At 44.9% G+C, this 13,356-nt stretch overlaps 1 long non-coding RNA gene across 3 annotated transcripts in view; it reads right to left on the bottom strand.

The window, feature by feature from the left end:
* Positions 1-13,356, bottom strand: part of LOC131821558 (uncharacterized) — a 66,482-nt gene that overhangs the window by 52,580 nt on the left and 546 nt on the right. The window lies entirely within an intron of this gene.

Below are 13,356 nucleotides of genomic sequence, written 5' to 3'. Positions count from 1 at the left end.
CCAGAAAGTGTGAGCTTCAAGTAGCCAGGCCCCACTCCATGTCTCATCCATTCCTCCTTTGGACCCTCACTCCCTTCTTCTGGTCTCCTGTGCAGCCTCCACAGCCCAGACCCTCTGGGGTTGCTGGTGTTCCCACAGACTGAGAAAACAAGCCATCAGGACTGTCCCCTCTGCCACATTTCCCCGCCTACTCACTTAACTCATAGGGCACCCACTCTTCCTCAGTCCCACCCCTAATCTCAGAGGAGGAGGTAGCCTTCTTGCTCAAGGCCATCCTCTCCCTCACCGCTCCACACACCATCCCTCCCTTCCTCTGTCATGGTGTCTCTTCACTTTCTTCTCAGTTCTCAGCATGAAAAATATCCCTCCAATCCCCAAAATCAAACTCAACAAAAACACAACACACACACACACACACACACACACACACACACACACACACACACCCCTTCCTTTAACCTCTTGCAGCCACTGCCCATTGCCCAAGTTCCCTTCTTAGCCACAGTCCTTCAGAGGGTGGTCTTTGCTGGCTTGACCCATTTCCTCAATTCCATTCAGCCCTTGACCCTGGCTATGGCCTCTCACCCTCACTCTACTGAAACATGGGATCTTTAAGATCACCAGTTACCTCCCTGTTTCCAAATCTGGGGAAAACTTTCCCCTCCTCATTGGCTGGATGCTGTACCATTACCCTTTCACAATGTTTTGAATCTCTCCATTCCCCTGGTCTCTGTCTCCTGTGTCTCCTCCTGCCTCACTGACTCTCCCACTACCAACCCCGCTGGGAACCAAGTGTCATCTCCTTCCAGAAGCATCCATATCACCCTCTGCTAAGTTACAGAACTCTCCTCCAGGCTCCCTTGATGATCTGGCCCTTACCAAGTTATATCAACATTATCTGTTTATGTGTGTTTCCCCATCAAGCAAGAAGGGCCCAGAGGGAAGTGGCTATGGCCTTAGTGCCTGTCACAGATTACAATGTCCACAGGTACACCATAAAGTTTGTTCAACCAGCTTGGAACGAATGCCAAAGGCAATCTGGACTGATTTCCAGCTTGATGGTTTGTTTAGGATTTCATTTCCAACTGCACATGTTCTTTCTTTTTGACTCAAAGGCTCATATTCTAAAGGTACAATCCTCTAGAGAGTGCAGATGAGAGCTCCACATTCAGTGGGGAAGCTCCAGACCTAATTTCTCAAGGTCCTCCTTAGTCTACTTTCTTATTTTTGGTTACCATGTTGCTGGGGTCTTCCACTGACCTGGCCTTCTGTCCACTTGTGGGTGCTTGGTTCTTGCTGAACAGAATGTGGCCATCATCTGCAACCATACCAACTCCTAAGCAGCTCATAAGGACAGTGAACTCCCCTGATTGGGTACTCCATGTTTATAATTGGTTCTCCTTTTATGTATTTGTACCAATAGTGGTCATCATGCAGACTGCCTTTACAGGGTCACCTACAAAACAACATTGTCATTCTAGAATCCCAGGAACCCACACTGCAGTCATTATCAAAGGGAAGTTGGTATGTGGAATCTCTAACACACTTCACATTGTTGCCAAGCACTGTTTACCTCAACCTGTCTCCACGGTCCCAATATTTAGAACGGAACTCCTTACCTTCCCAGGATTGTCCTTACTTCTACTTAGTGGCTATGACTTTGGATTCCAATTCTGATCCTGTTGTTTTCTTATCCAAGGGCATAGACCCTGGCAATGTTCTTGGGATGTGCTTCCTTTCTTCCCAATTTCTTGGCTACTCATCCTGGCTCCTGCCCCATTGGCTCTGACCCAGGTTTACTCTTCAAGCCCTTTAAGGAGAAGCCATACATCAGTCATCTCAGATAGCTCCTTCCTACAGCCCCCATATGTCCACAAAAGCTTTCTAAAAACCCTCTTTTCTCTTAACCCTATAAGAAACCAAGCTTCAGGGATGATCATGGATTTGTTCCTTCCCTCAATCACTTCTTCCTAGCTGGTTCAGATTACAGGGGTCAGACCAAATTGAACCTATAAACACTCCTTCAGCCCACTGGGTACTGGAGATAATGTGCAGTGGATTGATGTTAGTGACAGTACATGGAATGGTGGGAAACACCCTGAATGGGGTTAGAAGATGTCACCATGTAACTTGAGATGAGCCCTTGAACAAGCCATTCCATTCTTTAAACCTAGATGGTCTCTGGGGTGCCTCAAGGTCTCCTAGCTCAGATTCCTGGTTCAAGAGGTTCCCCCCCCAGGACTATGAGCAACTGATTCACTGCTGCCACTGCATTCTCTACTACCCCTAGAAGACTGCCAAGTTACTTAACTGTCCCATAGAGGCCTCCAGCGTCCCGGGGCCAGCACTCACAGTAGCCTTCTAACAAGGGCTCACTCTGTTTCAGTTTAATTCAAACATCACAGAGGTAGATAGAGAGAGCAACCAACAGAGTGGCCAGCCAGGTCTCTGATGCTCTTCAGACCCCAATTAAAACAGATATCCTATATGTATGTGTTTATGACTTCCAGGTGTTTAAATCCACAGGACCATAGCCTCTTTCAGCAGAAGTCTGGCCCTTGAAATATCTTTCTGGGCATGGTTATCCAGAGATTACCTTTACTTTTCTCTTCCTGTGCTTCATCAGCAGGGGACATGGCCGGGATTTGGGCCACACGCACAGTCCGAATTCATCTGCATGTTTATCACCTAGAACAGAAGTTGGCAACCTTTTTCTGTAAGAGCTAGACGGTGAATACTTTTGGCTTTTCAGACCCATATAGTCTCTGTCAACCACTCAAGTTTTCAACTGTGCCACTGTAGCACAAAGCAAACCATACATCTACAAGTAGGGTGGTTGTACTCTAATAAAACTTTATTTACAGAAACAACTCAGGGGCCAGATTTGGCCCAAAGGCTGTCTGTTGTCTACCCCTAGCCTAGCACTACCCATCACCACCTGGAACTGGTTATTTAGCTCTTCACTAGATGCACCTGGGTTTGGGAACTAAGTCAGATCCCTTTGTGGTTGTCCCTTTTGTTTGTATAATCTTGCATGGCTGGATCATTAATGGTGACATACATGGTTGAGTTAGGACACAATCTGCCTGACAACATTTAAGGACAGTGAATACCCTGGTCCTGCACATCGACTCACTTTATTTTGCTTATCAATAGATTACTGCTATTCTTGACCACCATTTGCCAGGAGCATTCTCCCTGAAGGCAATATTTTAGGGGATGAGGGCACTGCAGTGCTATCTAAACTGAGTACATTGTTCTTAGGCTGAATTTCAGCAGTGACCTCAGTGACTCCAGTTCCAGATGGCCGCCATATGTCCTAGTACACGTGTGCTAATAGCCTCTGTTAGAAGGAGAAAAAGTTTCCATTTCGCCTCCTTGCTTCCACCTCTGGTCCCCAGGGCACCCCAGGCCCCAGCTTTCTGTGTTTTCTGCAACGTGTTGCTGAGCTCAGTTCAGAGCAGAAGGGAGGGGGACAGTATTAGGGAAGGAGTGCAAATTTTGGAGCCAGAGAAACCTGGGTCCAAATTCTAGCTTAGCTCACAACATGAGTTCTTCATCTGTTACAGAGGAAGAGTAATGCTACTGCCTACTTTACAGGACTTCTGGGAGGATGAGGTAACAGAGAGGGTGTGAAAGTACTTTGGGAAGACAATTTGGTTAGTACTGCTGTTACTTCATCAGGTGGTGATAAGCTTAGCCCCTCCCTGCACCCCACTGTCATTGTTCAGGGATGTTTCCTGTTGCATGGAGAAAGTTGGGAAAGAAGAATCTCCAGCTGAGACATGACGAATGTCTGGCAAATGACCTCTCTGCACAAGTCTTGGTTCCCTGTCACACAGTGGCAACTAAAACCCCACCTTGATGTCCAGTACTCTGACAGACGTACGTTTAAGTGTCTTTGCAAACATTATCTCATTTCTTCTTGCTACAGCCCTGAAAGGAAAGCCGAATATGTATTACCACCTCCACCATCCAGGGCAGAAAACAGAAGGAAAGGGCCTCTAAAAGAATTTCCAGAAAGCATTCATCAGTTTGTTTTCCATAAAGTTATGAACCTTTCCTGTCACCAAAAGAAAGACCTGCTGGGATTTCTCCCAGTTCTATTTTTCATTAAAAATATTTGTTTGGAATGCAACTCTAGATGCTCCATGCCTGGCCCTTTCAGTGGCATCTGTCACCCTGCTTCTTGTCAGTGACTTACCTGGAAGCTGCATTTAACCCAGAAGAAGCTTGTAAAGGTTTGTGGAAGTGGGGAGGAGGGGAAGAGAAGCAATGGCTTTCATGACTAAAATAAATAGCCAAAAAGAAAAACTGACTTAATTCAGAGCTTATTTAGTATTTTGAAGGGAGAAAAAAGTAAAAACAAGATCCTGGTTTAGTTGTGTGCTTGCCCAAGCATTGATTTTTGCCTCAGAGCTCTGAAAATGTCTACGAGGTCAGAGTAGAAGCCTTAACTGCATGTCTCCTCCTCTCATAAAGCTTTATGATGAGGCAATGTCTTTCTGGACTCCCAAACTAAAGTTGGATTGGACGCATGGAGAAGAATCACATGCCCTTCCTACTGGCCAAGCCAGGTGTGATGCTGAGAAGCCACGGGCTTTCCAGGTGTACCCAGGTCAGCATGGCACACAGCTGTTATCTTCTCATCAGTTAGCATGTTCCAAGTGTGGGTCAGTTTTTATCCCATTTTAATATTTTCAAACCTGGTATCTTAAACCGTTGCTACAAGGGGATGTAAACCTCAGAAGTTAACCTACTGCGTATGTGTGTGTGTACACAGTATATATACACACATATATACATATACACACATACTGTGTATATGTGTATGTGTATATATATACACACACACAATATATATACACACACACATATATGCACACACAAACATAACACATGTACATGCATATATAATTCTAATAATATTATTATAGGGGCGCCTGGGTGGCTCAGTCTGCCTTTGGCTCAGGTCACGATCCTAGGGTCCTGGAATCTAGCCCCACATTGGGCTCTCTGCTTGGCTGAGAGTCTCCTTCTCCCTCTGCCCCTTCTCCTCCTTGTGCTCTTTCTCTCAAATAAATAAAATTTTAAGAGAAATAATATTATTACAGATATATTACATATAATATACATATGCATATTTATGCACTTTTTAAAAAGATTTTATTTATTTATTTGACAGAGATCACAAGTAGGCAGAGAGGCAGACAGAGAGAGAAGGGGAAGCAGGCTCCCTGCTGAGCAAGGAGCCCAATGCGGGGCTTGATCCCAGGACCCTGGGATCGTGACCTGAGCAGAAGGCAGAGAATTTAACCCACTGAGCCACCCAGGTGCCCCTATTTATGTAATTTTTAACAATATTATTTTTTTCATTTTTATTTGAGTAGACAACAAACTCACGTGTTTCAAGCAAAAACTAATTAAAACCTCCACTTCCTCCCACTCCCCAGTCTCCCCCCTCCTGCATGTTATTACTGCACTGTAGCAAATCGAAGACATGATCGGTTTTGAGATGTATCATTTTATGTACTATTAAGAAAGAAAATAATATGGTGGATTATAATTCTAAAATGCCACATAATGGAAGACACCTTCCTATTTCACAGATATCCAAATGAGAAAAACATGTATGTCTTAGAACCCATGAAATAGGGTGGTCTCCTTGCACACATTTTCTAGTTCCTTTATGCATATATAAGCAAGTACAAGTACAGATGTCAGCTCTGCATCCTAAAGAGAGCAGAGTACCTAATGGTCTCCTTGTTGTTTTTTTCACTTTGAAGTCTATCTCAGAGGTCTAATCATATTAGTATGTAAAGATCGCCCTCGTCCGTTTTTATGGCTGCATGCTATTCTATTGAACAGATGTGGTATAATATGTCTAATCAGTTCTCTATTGTTGGAAATTTAGGTTGTGTCCAATCTTGTGCTCTTTCAAATAATGCTGTAACAGATAGCCTTGCATGTACGCTATTGCACAAGAGGCAAGGATTGCTATAGGATTAAAGTGTGAAAGTTGAGGGCACCTGGGTAGCTCAGTCGGTTAAGTGTCTGCCTTATCTGTCAGGCCATGATGTCAGGGAACTGAAATCAAGTTCTGCATGGGGATCCCTGCTTAGCAGAGAGCCTGCTTCTCCCTCTGCCCCTCCCCTGCCATGCTCATGTGCACTCTCTTTCTTTCAAAGCTACATAAATTTTTAAAAATCTCTTTTAAAAAAGTATGAAACTTGAAGAGCTGGGCATTTGTAATTTTGATGAATTTTACCAAATTATCTGCCATGGGGGATCACACCAAATTTGCCTATTCCCCATAGCTTTGCCAACAAATAGTACTTTGTTCTTTTTTTTCAAATCTGATAGGTCAAAAGAAATGGGGTCTTACATCCAGATGGCCAATAGACACATGAAAAAGTGCTCCACATCACTCAGCATCAGGGAAATACAAATCAAAACCACAATGAGATATCACCTCACACCAGTCAGAATGGCTAAAATTAACAAGTCGGGAAATGACAGATGCTGGCGAGGATGTGGAGAAAGGGGAACCCTCCTACACTATTGGTGCGAATGCAAGCTGGTGCAACCACTCTGGAAAACAGCAGGGAGGTTCCTCAAAAAGTTGAAAATAGAGTTACCCTACGACCAGCAATTGCACTACTGGGTATTTACCCTAAAGATACAAATGTAGTGATCTTAAGGGACATGTGCACCTGAATGTTTATAGCAGCAATGTCCACAATAGCCAAACTATGGAAAGAACCTAGATGTCCATCAACAGATGAATGGATAAAGAAGATGTGGTGTGTGTGTGTGTGTGTGTGTGTATATATATATATATATATATATATATATATATATATATAATGGAATACTATGCAGCCATCAAAAGAAATGAAATCTTGCCATTTGCAATGATGTGGATGGAACTAGAGGGTATTATGCTTAGCAAAATAAGTCAATTAGAGAAAGACAATTATTATATGACCTCTATGATATGAGGAAGTTGAGAGGCAGTGTGGAGGGTTTGGGGGGAGGAAAAGAATAAATGAAACAAGATGGGATTGGGAGGGAGACAAACCATAAGAGACTCTTAATCTCACAAAACAAACTGAGGGTTGCCAGGGCGAGGGGGCTAGGGAGAGGGTCATGGGGTTATGGACATTGGGGAAGGTATGTGCTACGGTGAGTGCTGTGAAGTATATAAACCTGGCGACTCACAGACCTGTACCCCTGGAGCTAATAATATATGTTAATAAAAAACTAAAATATTTTAAAAAAAGAAATGAGATAATAGGATCGTGTTATTTCATATTTCTCATATTATAAGTGCAGTTAGCCATTTTTCCTAACTCTTAGAGCCATTTCTATTTCCTTTTCTGTGAACTGTCTGCTTATACCTTTTGTCTATGTTTCTATTAGCTTGTTGTGCTCATTGATTTCTTTTCAAGTAGATCTATACTTTGTGATATGAGTGGCAACTTTCCTGCTAGTTTGTCTTTATTTATTGGTTTGTTTTAGTTCGTGTATTGTACTTTTTGCCATGCCGACAGTTCAGTCTGATTTTCAGGTAACTAAACTTGTCAACCTTTTCTTTTATGGCTCCTGGATTGCAAATCATACTGACAAAGGCCTTGCTTACTCCAAGGGTATGCAAAAATTTCCTCTTTTTTTCTTTAATAATCTTGAAGATTTCATCTTTCTGCATTTAGATCTTGGATCAGATTTGGATTTTTTCCTATTATATGATATGAGGACTGGATTCATTTTTATTTTTAACTCAATAGCTAACCTGTTATCCCAATGGCATTTATTATTTTGTTTTATTTTGTTTCATTCTCTTTTAGAAAGGGAAAGAGCCAGGGTGGGGGAGAGAGAATCCCAAGCAGGTTCCACACCCAGTGAGGAGCCCAATGTAGGGCTTGATCTCACAACTCTGAGATCATGACCTGAGCCAAAATCAAGAATCAGACACTCAACTGATGGAGCCACCCAGGCAACCCATCCCAGTACCATTTATTAAGCAATCCATCATTTCCCACACTCGTTTGAGATGCCACCTTTATAACTAAATTGCTATATGTATTTGGCTCCATCTCTAGACTTTTCAACCCATTCCATTGTCTTGGGTCTTCCTATCTATAAGCTACCTATATTTTTAAATTAAGTGCAGTTCTAATTTCAGATGTACAGTCTAAAATCACTCTCAAGGATGGGCCACTCTGAAAGCCCCACCTGAAAACCCATCTTTGAGACAACCCATCTTGTTTTATAGGCTATACAATAAAAAACAACTAGGAGAATTACTCTGTTCAGTGAAGGCCTCCAGGGAACACTTGGTGACATGACATGGCTGCTGTTTGATAGAATAGTAATATTGATCATTACAGTTTATTGCTTACAGCTCCAGAGGTACACACCAGAACCCTACACAGAAATGGTCAGTGCCTCTTAGCAATGGTCTCCAGTGTGGCTGGCTTACTTACCAAGAGACCTGCAGATGTCCCTAGTTCCAGCCCCACTTCCCAGCTTCCCTTGCAGCCTTCATTTATCTCCTTCTTACTCAGCAAAGCCACCATTTCATCCAGGACTGTAAGGCTTCTAAGATAATCAAACACATGGCCTCATAAAATTCTGGGCCCCTCTGTCCTAAAGGCCTCAAGGCTGGAATAGCAAACCTAAGTTTCTTTGCCTTCAGTATATGGGAAATTTCAACTCAGACTGGTGAACTATAACATCATTTCCAATGATCTCTGCCTTCTGATATTTGTGTTCCTTTGTAGTCCCCTCCTACACGGCATCAGAGCTGGTATGCATGACCAAGAGAATAAGCAGACATGACAGTGTGTGACTTCTGTGTAGGTCATGAAGGCATTACAGCTTCTCCCTTGGTCGCTGAACTCCTTGCTCTACAAAAGGCAGCTGCCATGTCCTGAGGACACTCAAGCAGCCCCGTGGCATGACCCATATGGAGAAGAACCTCGGTCCCTGGCCAATGGCCAGCACCAACTCAACATCCATGTGAGACAATCAAACTGAAAGGTGGCAATAGCCCCAAATAACACAGGAGTGCAATCTCATGAGGGAACTTGAGTCAAACACCATCCAGCTGAGCCATTCCTGAATCGCTGACCCACAGAAACCATGCAAAATAATAAACAATGACTGTTATTTTAAGCCATGAAGCTTTGGGGTGATTTGTTTTACAACCTTAGAGATGGGCCATAAAGCCAACAACAGGAGCCCAACATCTGGTCTCTGTCTTCAATGTTCTGGACAGAGAGCCTCACAAGGTCAGGCGCATTGAAAACCCTCGAGAAACAGTCATCGTCATTGTTAATAGTATTCTTTCATTACTACTATTCTTCTACTGATCGTGCTGTGTTGACTGTGGAGTTTCACAGCTCATTCTCTCTCCAGACTGTGAGTTCCCTCAAGGCAGTGTCTTGGTGCCGTTTATCTTTGCCTCTTCAGCTACTGGGCACCACTCAGGACAAGGTAGAGACTAACATGTGTATCTTAGCGGGGTGGCCTGTGAAAGGGTAAAGGCAAATTCAAGTCCAGATACTTGAGCCACATGGGCATAGAACAGGGATATTCTTTGTAGTGCAGGAAAAGGACCATAGAAAACAGGGCAGAGCCAGGCTCTGGGGAAGAAGGCAAGGCAAGAGTTTGTCGGGATGTGTGGAGGGCAGGGCAGCCCCGGCCAGGTTGTCCAGATCCTTGCATGAGAGGTTCTACTTTTCTTTTAATGAAGGAAGTTCAAGTTCCCCTACTGAACTCTCTGCCTTTGGTGGGATCTTCTGAGTGTAAAAGATCCTCACTTGTCGCCAGCGTAGGTGGCACCTTGGACCAGTCCACTAAACTCACTAAGCCTTAATTTCCCCTTCTGGAGGCTGAGGCTAACAACAGCCACATGTGAGACTTGGGCACCCCGAGGGTTAAACATGATCAGGCCGGGAAAGCGCTTAGTGGCCTGGCAGGCATGTGGAAAGAGGCCAGGATATGTCCGCCACTAATCACATGGCAAGAAAGTCTTAGTGAATACCATCTTTCATTTGCTGGTATCTTGATGCCAAAGCATTTCAGTGATTCTCAAGCTTTTCTGCCTCATTTGCTGAAAGAACCAAGGCCGACTCACGCGCGCTCACACACACACACACACACACACACACACACACCCCTTCCTTCTGGAAGAGGTTAACTATTGTGACCGGTACAATTAGCCCCTTTCCATCTGATAACAGCCCCATCTAAGGAATTCACAACCGTTAATTAGAGGCACCCGGCAATCTTGTGAGGGAGGAAAATTATCGCTCTGACTCTACACGTGTCTGAAGCAAGTTGCTCTGGGGTAACCCCAGTCACAGAGCCCGGGCCTGAGCAGGGACGGAACAGGATGGAGCCTGCCAGCCCGCAGCCCCTCTACACCGCCTCTTCCCTCTCCCAGGGCTCCAGGGGGCTGACTGGAGGCCCTGCAGTTGTAAGTTCATTATTAAATCATTTCTCACCGAAAGAAGAAAAGGACTCGAAGCTCCACACACCGTGGTTTTTAAAATGCTAGTCTCTCTTCAATAGAAATTGAATTCACTGATGTAGCCCAGGGAAAAGCGAGCTCCTTCCTCCCCTCCAAATGATTCTTTCAGGGTAATATAGCAGTTAAACCTTCAGGTACATAATAGCACGCCGGTCTATTAGCTAAGGCGATTTTATTCTTCAGCTTGCAGCTTCTTGCCTGACAGTTGTCACCTAGACAACCATGTCCCCATGAACTCAAGAGGAGACTGGGGGCGGGGGTGTCCTCTGAGGAGACAGCCAGCCTGATACATCAAATCTTCTGGTGCAAAGGAGCCATTCTTGGCTTTGCGATGTGGAACACACTAAATAATGCATTCGACTGTTGTGTCTTCATCCTTCCATCCCCACCACCGCAGGCCCCTCCTTGCCTGTGACCTTGAAACACTCCCTGAGCTTCATGCCTTCCCATTCTCCTGTTCTCAGCAAATCTGGTTTGGTGTGAATGTATGTGTGTGTGTGTGTGTGTGTGTGTGAGTGTATGTGTATGCAGAACAACTTTCCAACCTTGCAGCTTCTTCACTATGGTTTTTATTTTGAAACAAAAGAACTGCAAGGGCAGAAAGTTCTCGGTGCCAATGGGTGAGGAGACTAATCAGACAGAAGCCCTGCCAGCCTCATGTAACCCAGTGAGGAGGAGCCATTGTGCTCTGCCCCCACCTGGGAAGGGCCAGGCCCTGAGGCAGAAAGGGAGAGCCATCCCTCCCGGCCTCAAACCACAAGGACACTATCAACTTAGAGCAGCCAGGGAGCAAGGGGAACACAATAACGGTTACAGGACAGAGGCCCAAAGTGGCACTTTCCTCACACACCTCAAGCAGGGTGGCAAGGGCAATGAGGGCATTGGTGGCCAACTGTGGTCCCTCCCAGGACTGGGATGAGAAAGCCTGGAAGGCCTGTGAAGACAGCCAAGAGATATAATGTGATGTCTGCTGAACTGAGGCATCTTGAGGGAGGGGCTGGTTACTCATAAGTTGGGCACATTTGTGATGGGGGGGAATGCATCTAACTCCACGGGCTGGCCACTCACTCAATGCCTACGTGTTCTCCTGAACTCTCTTCCAGACCCTATTGGTTAAGCACTTCCTGGAGGTGCTTGCAAGATGACGACTGTGGGGGAAGAAGGATGCTTCTTTGAATATACCCATCTGTCCCAAGCAGCCCATGCAGCAAACAAGCAAGCTATCCTGTCAGGTCTTAATTTGGGCCTTTGTGGCTCCCAAGACCCCACAAGCTAGACCGTGGCTTTCTCCTTGACAGTTCTCATGGCTATGGTGTGCCTAGGGTCCCTCTGTATGGCAATCAGTCGGTGGCATGCTGGAGTTAGCTCATAACAGCTCACAAGAGCTGACTGTGTGTATCTCTTCTCAGCTCCATGTTTGGTGGCATCACGTAGGCAGCTTAAAATTAGGCATGGTTGGAATATCTGTACCACAGAGATCAGCTACAAATCAGGGCCTTTGTTCATTGTTTAAAAGCTTGCTTAGCAACATACTTCTAGAACCACCTATCCCCCAGGTCCCCAAAATTCTGGTTGATCCATGATGTTAGGATAGGATGACACCATCCTCCCCAACAGAACACCTGCCCTGAGTCTGGTCAGTCAGAGTGCTCCATCCTCTTGGCTATATAATGTGATACAGGATGGGCTTGTGACACACCATAAGCCAATCAAAGCCTTCCTTAAGATTTTAACCAGAGGGCCATCTGGGTGGCTCAGTTGGTTAAGCCTCCCACTCTTGATTTTGGCTCAGGCTGTGGTCTCACAGTTGTGGGACTGAGCCTCACATCAGGCTCTGTGCTCAGTGCAGGCTCTGCTTCAGAGTCTCTCTCCCTCTCACTCACTCTCTCTCAAATAAATAAATAAAATTAAAAAAAGAAAAAGACTTTAACCAGAGCTATGAGGGGATAATGCCCTTCTCCTGCATTCAGCAGGAATAAGAACCCTGTAAGCCTAATGTCGCCATCTTTTTCGGTCTCTTCGCAGACAATAAGGTCAACACAGAAGAGAGCACGAGCAAGAGATGGACAGAAAACAGGGCCCTAATTGCACTGTTTGTACACCTAGAGATATATTACTTCTTTTCTTTTTCTTTTCTTTCTTTCTTTCTTTTTATTTTTTTTTCTTTTTTTCTTTTTATTTTCTTTTTTTTTTAGCTTAAGCTAGATTGAGTTGGGATTTTGTCACTTGCAACCAGAAGAATCCTAATTACAATATATTCCTTCCCTCATACCCTCTTCCTCCAGAGAGCAGCAGATGATGTCAGGGTCCTGCTCATGCCCCCTTGGCACTTGCAGTCCTCATGTAGCTCGATGCCTTCTTACTATAGGCAAATGAGACACTCTTAGGCCACCAGCAGGACAGGCCAGGGCTCTGTGTTTAACACATACAGGGCCAGCTCTAAGCCAATGAGCAGCAGGAGATGGTAGATAAATAGCCCAGCTCCCCGGCTCCCCAGGCAGGACTGCAAGGCACATTGCACACCACTTCCCTGAGATCCCCAGCACAGCCGACCCTTGGTTACCATGGTGGTAACTTGTTTTGACCCTGAATTGGTTTCCCTCTCTTCCCTGTCTCGCTTCTCCACTCCCTACTGATGCCTCCTGGAATCGCCTCTCAGATAAACTACCTGCACCCAAATCCTTGTTGCAAGGTCAGCTTCTGGGGAAATCCAACCGAGAGAAATATACTGTTGCCGGAAAAAAAAAATCAGGTAATTATGACTAATGATTACTACAACCCAAACTGTTTTGTCCCTATCTTTCTCATCGTCTCTTTAT

This window comes from Mustela lutreola, chromosome X, assembly GCF_030435805.1.
Source record: "Mustela lutreola isolate mMusLut2 chromosome X, mMusLut2.pri, whole genome shotgun sequence".
NCBI lineage: Eukaryota > Metazoa > Chordata > Mammalia > Carnivora > Mustelidae > Mustela > Mustela lutreola.
Note: the sequence above shows the minus strand (reverse complement) of the source record. Positions and strands in the feature narration are given on the sequence as shown.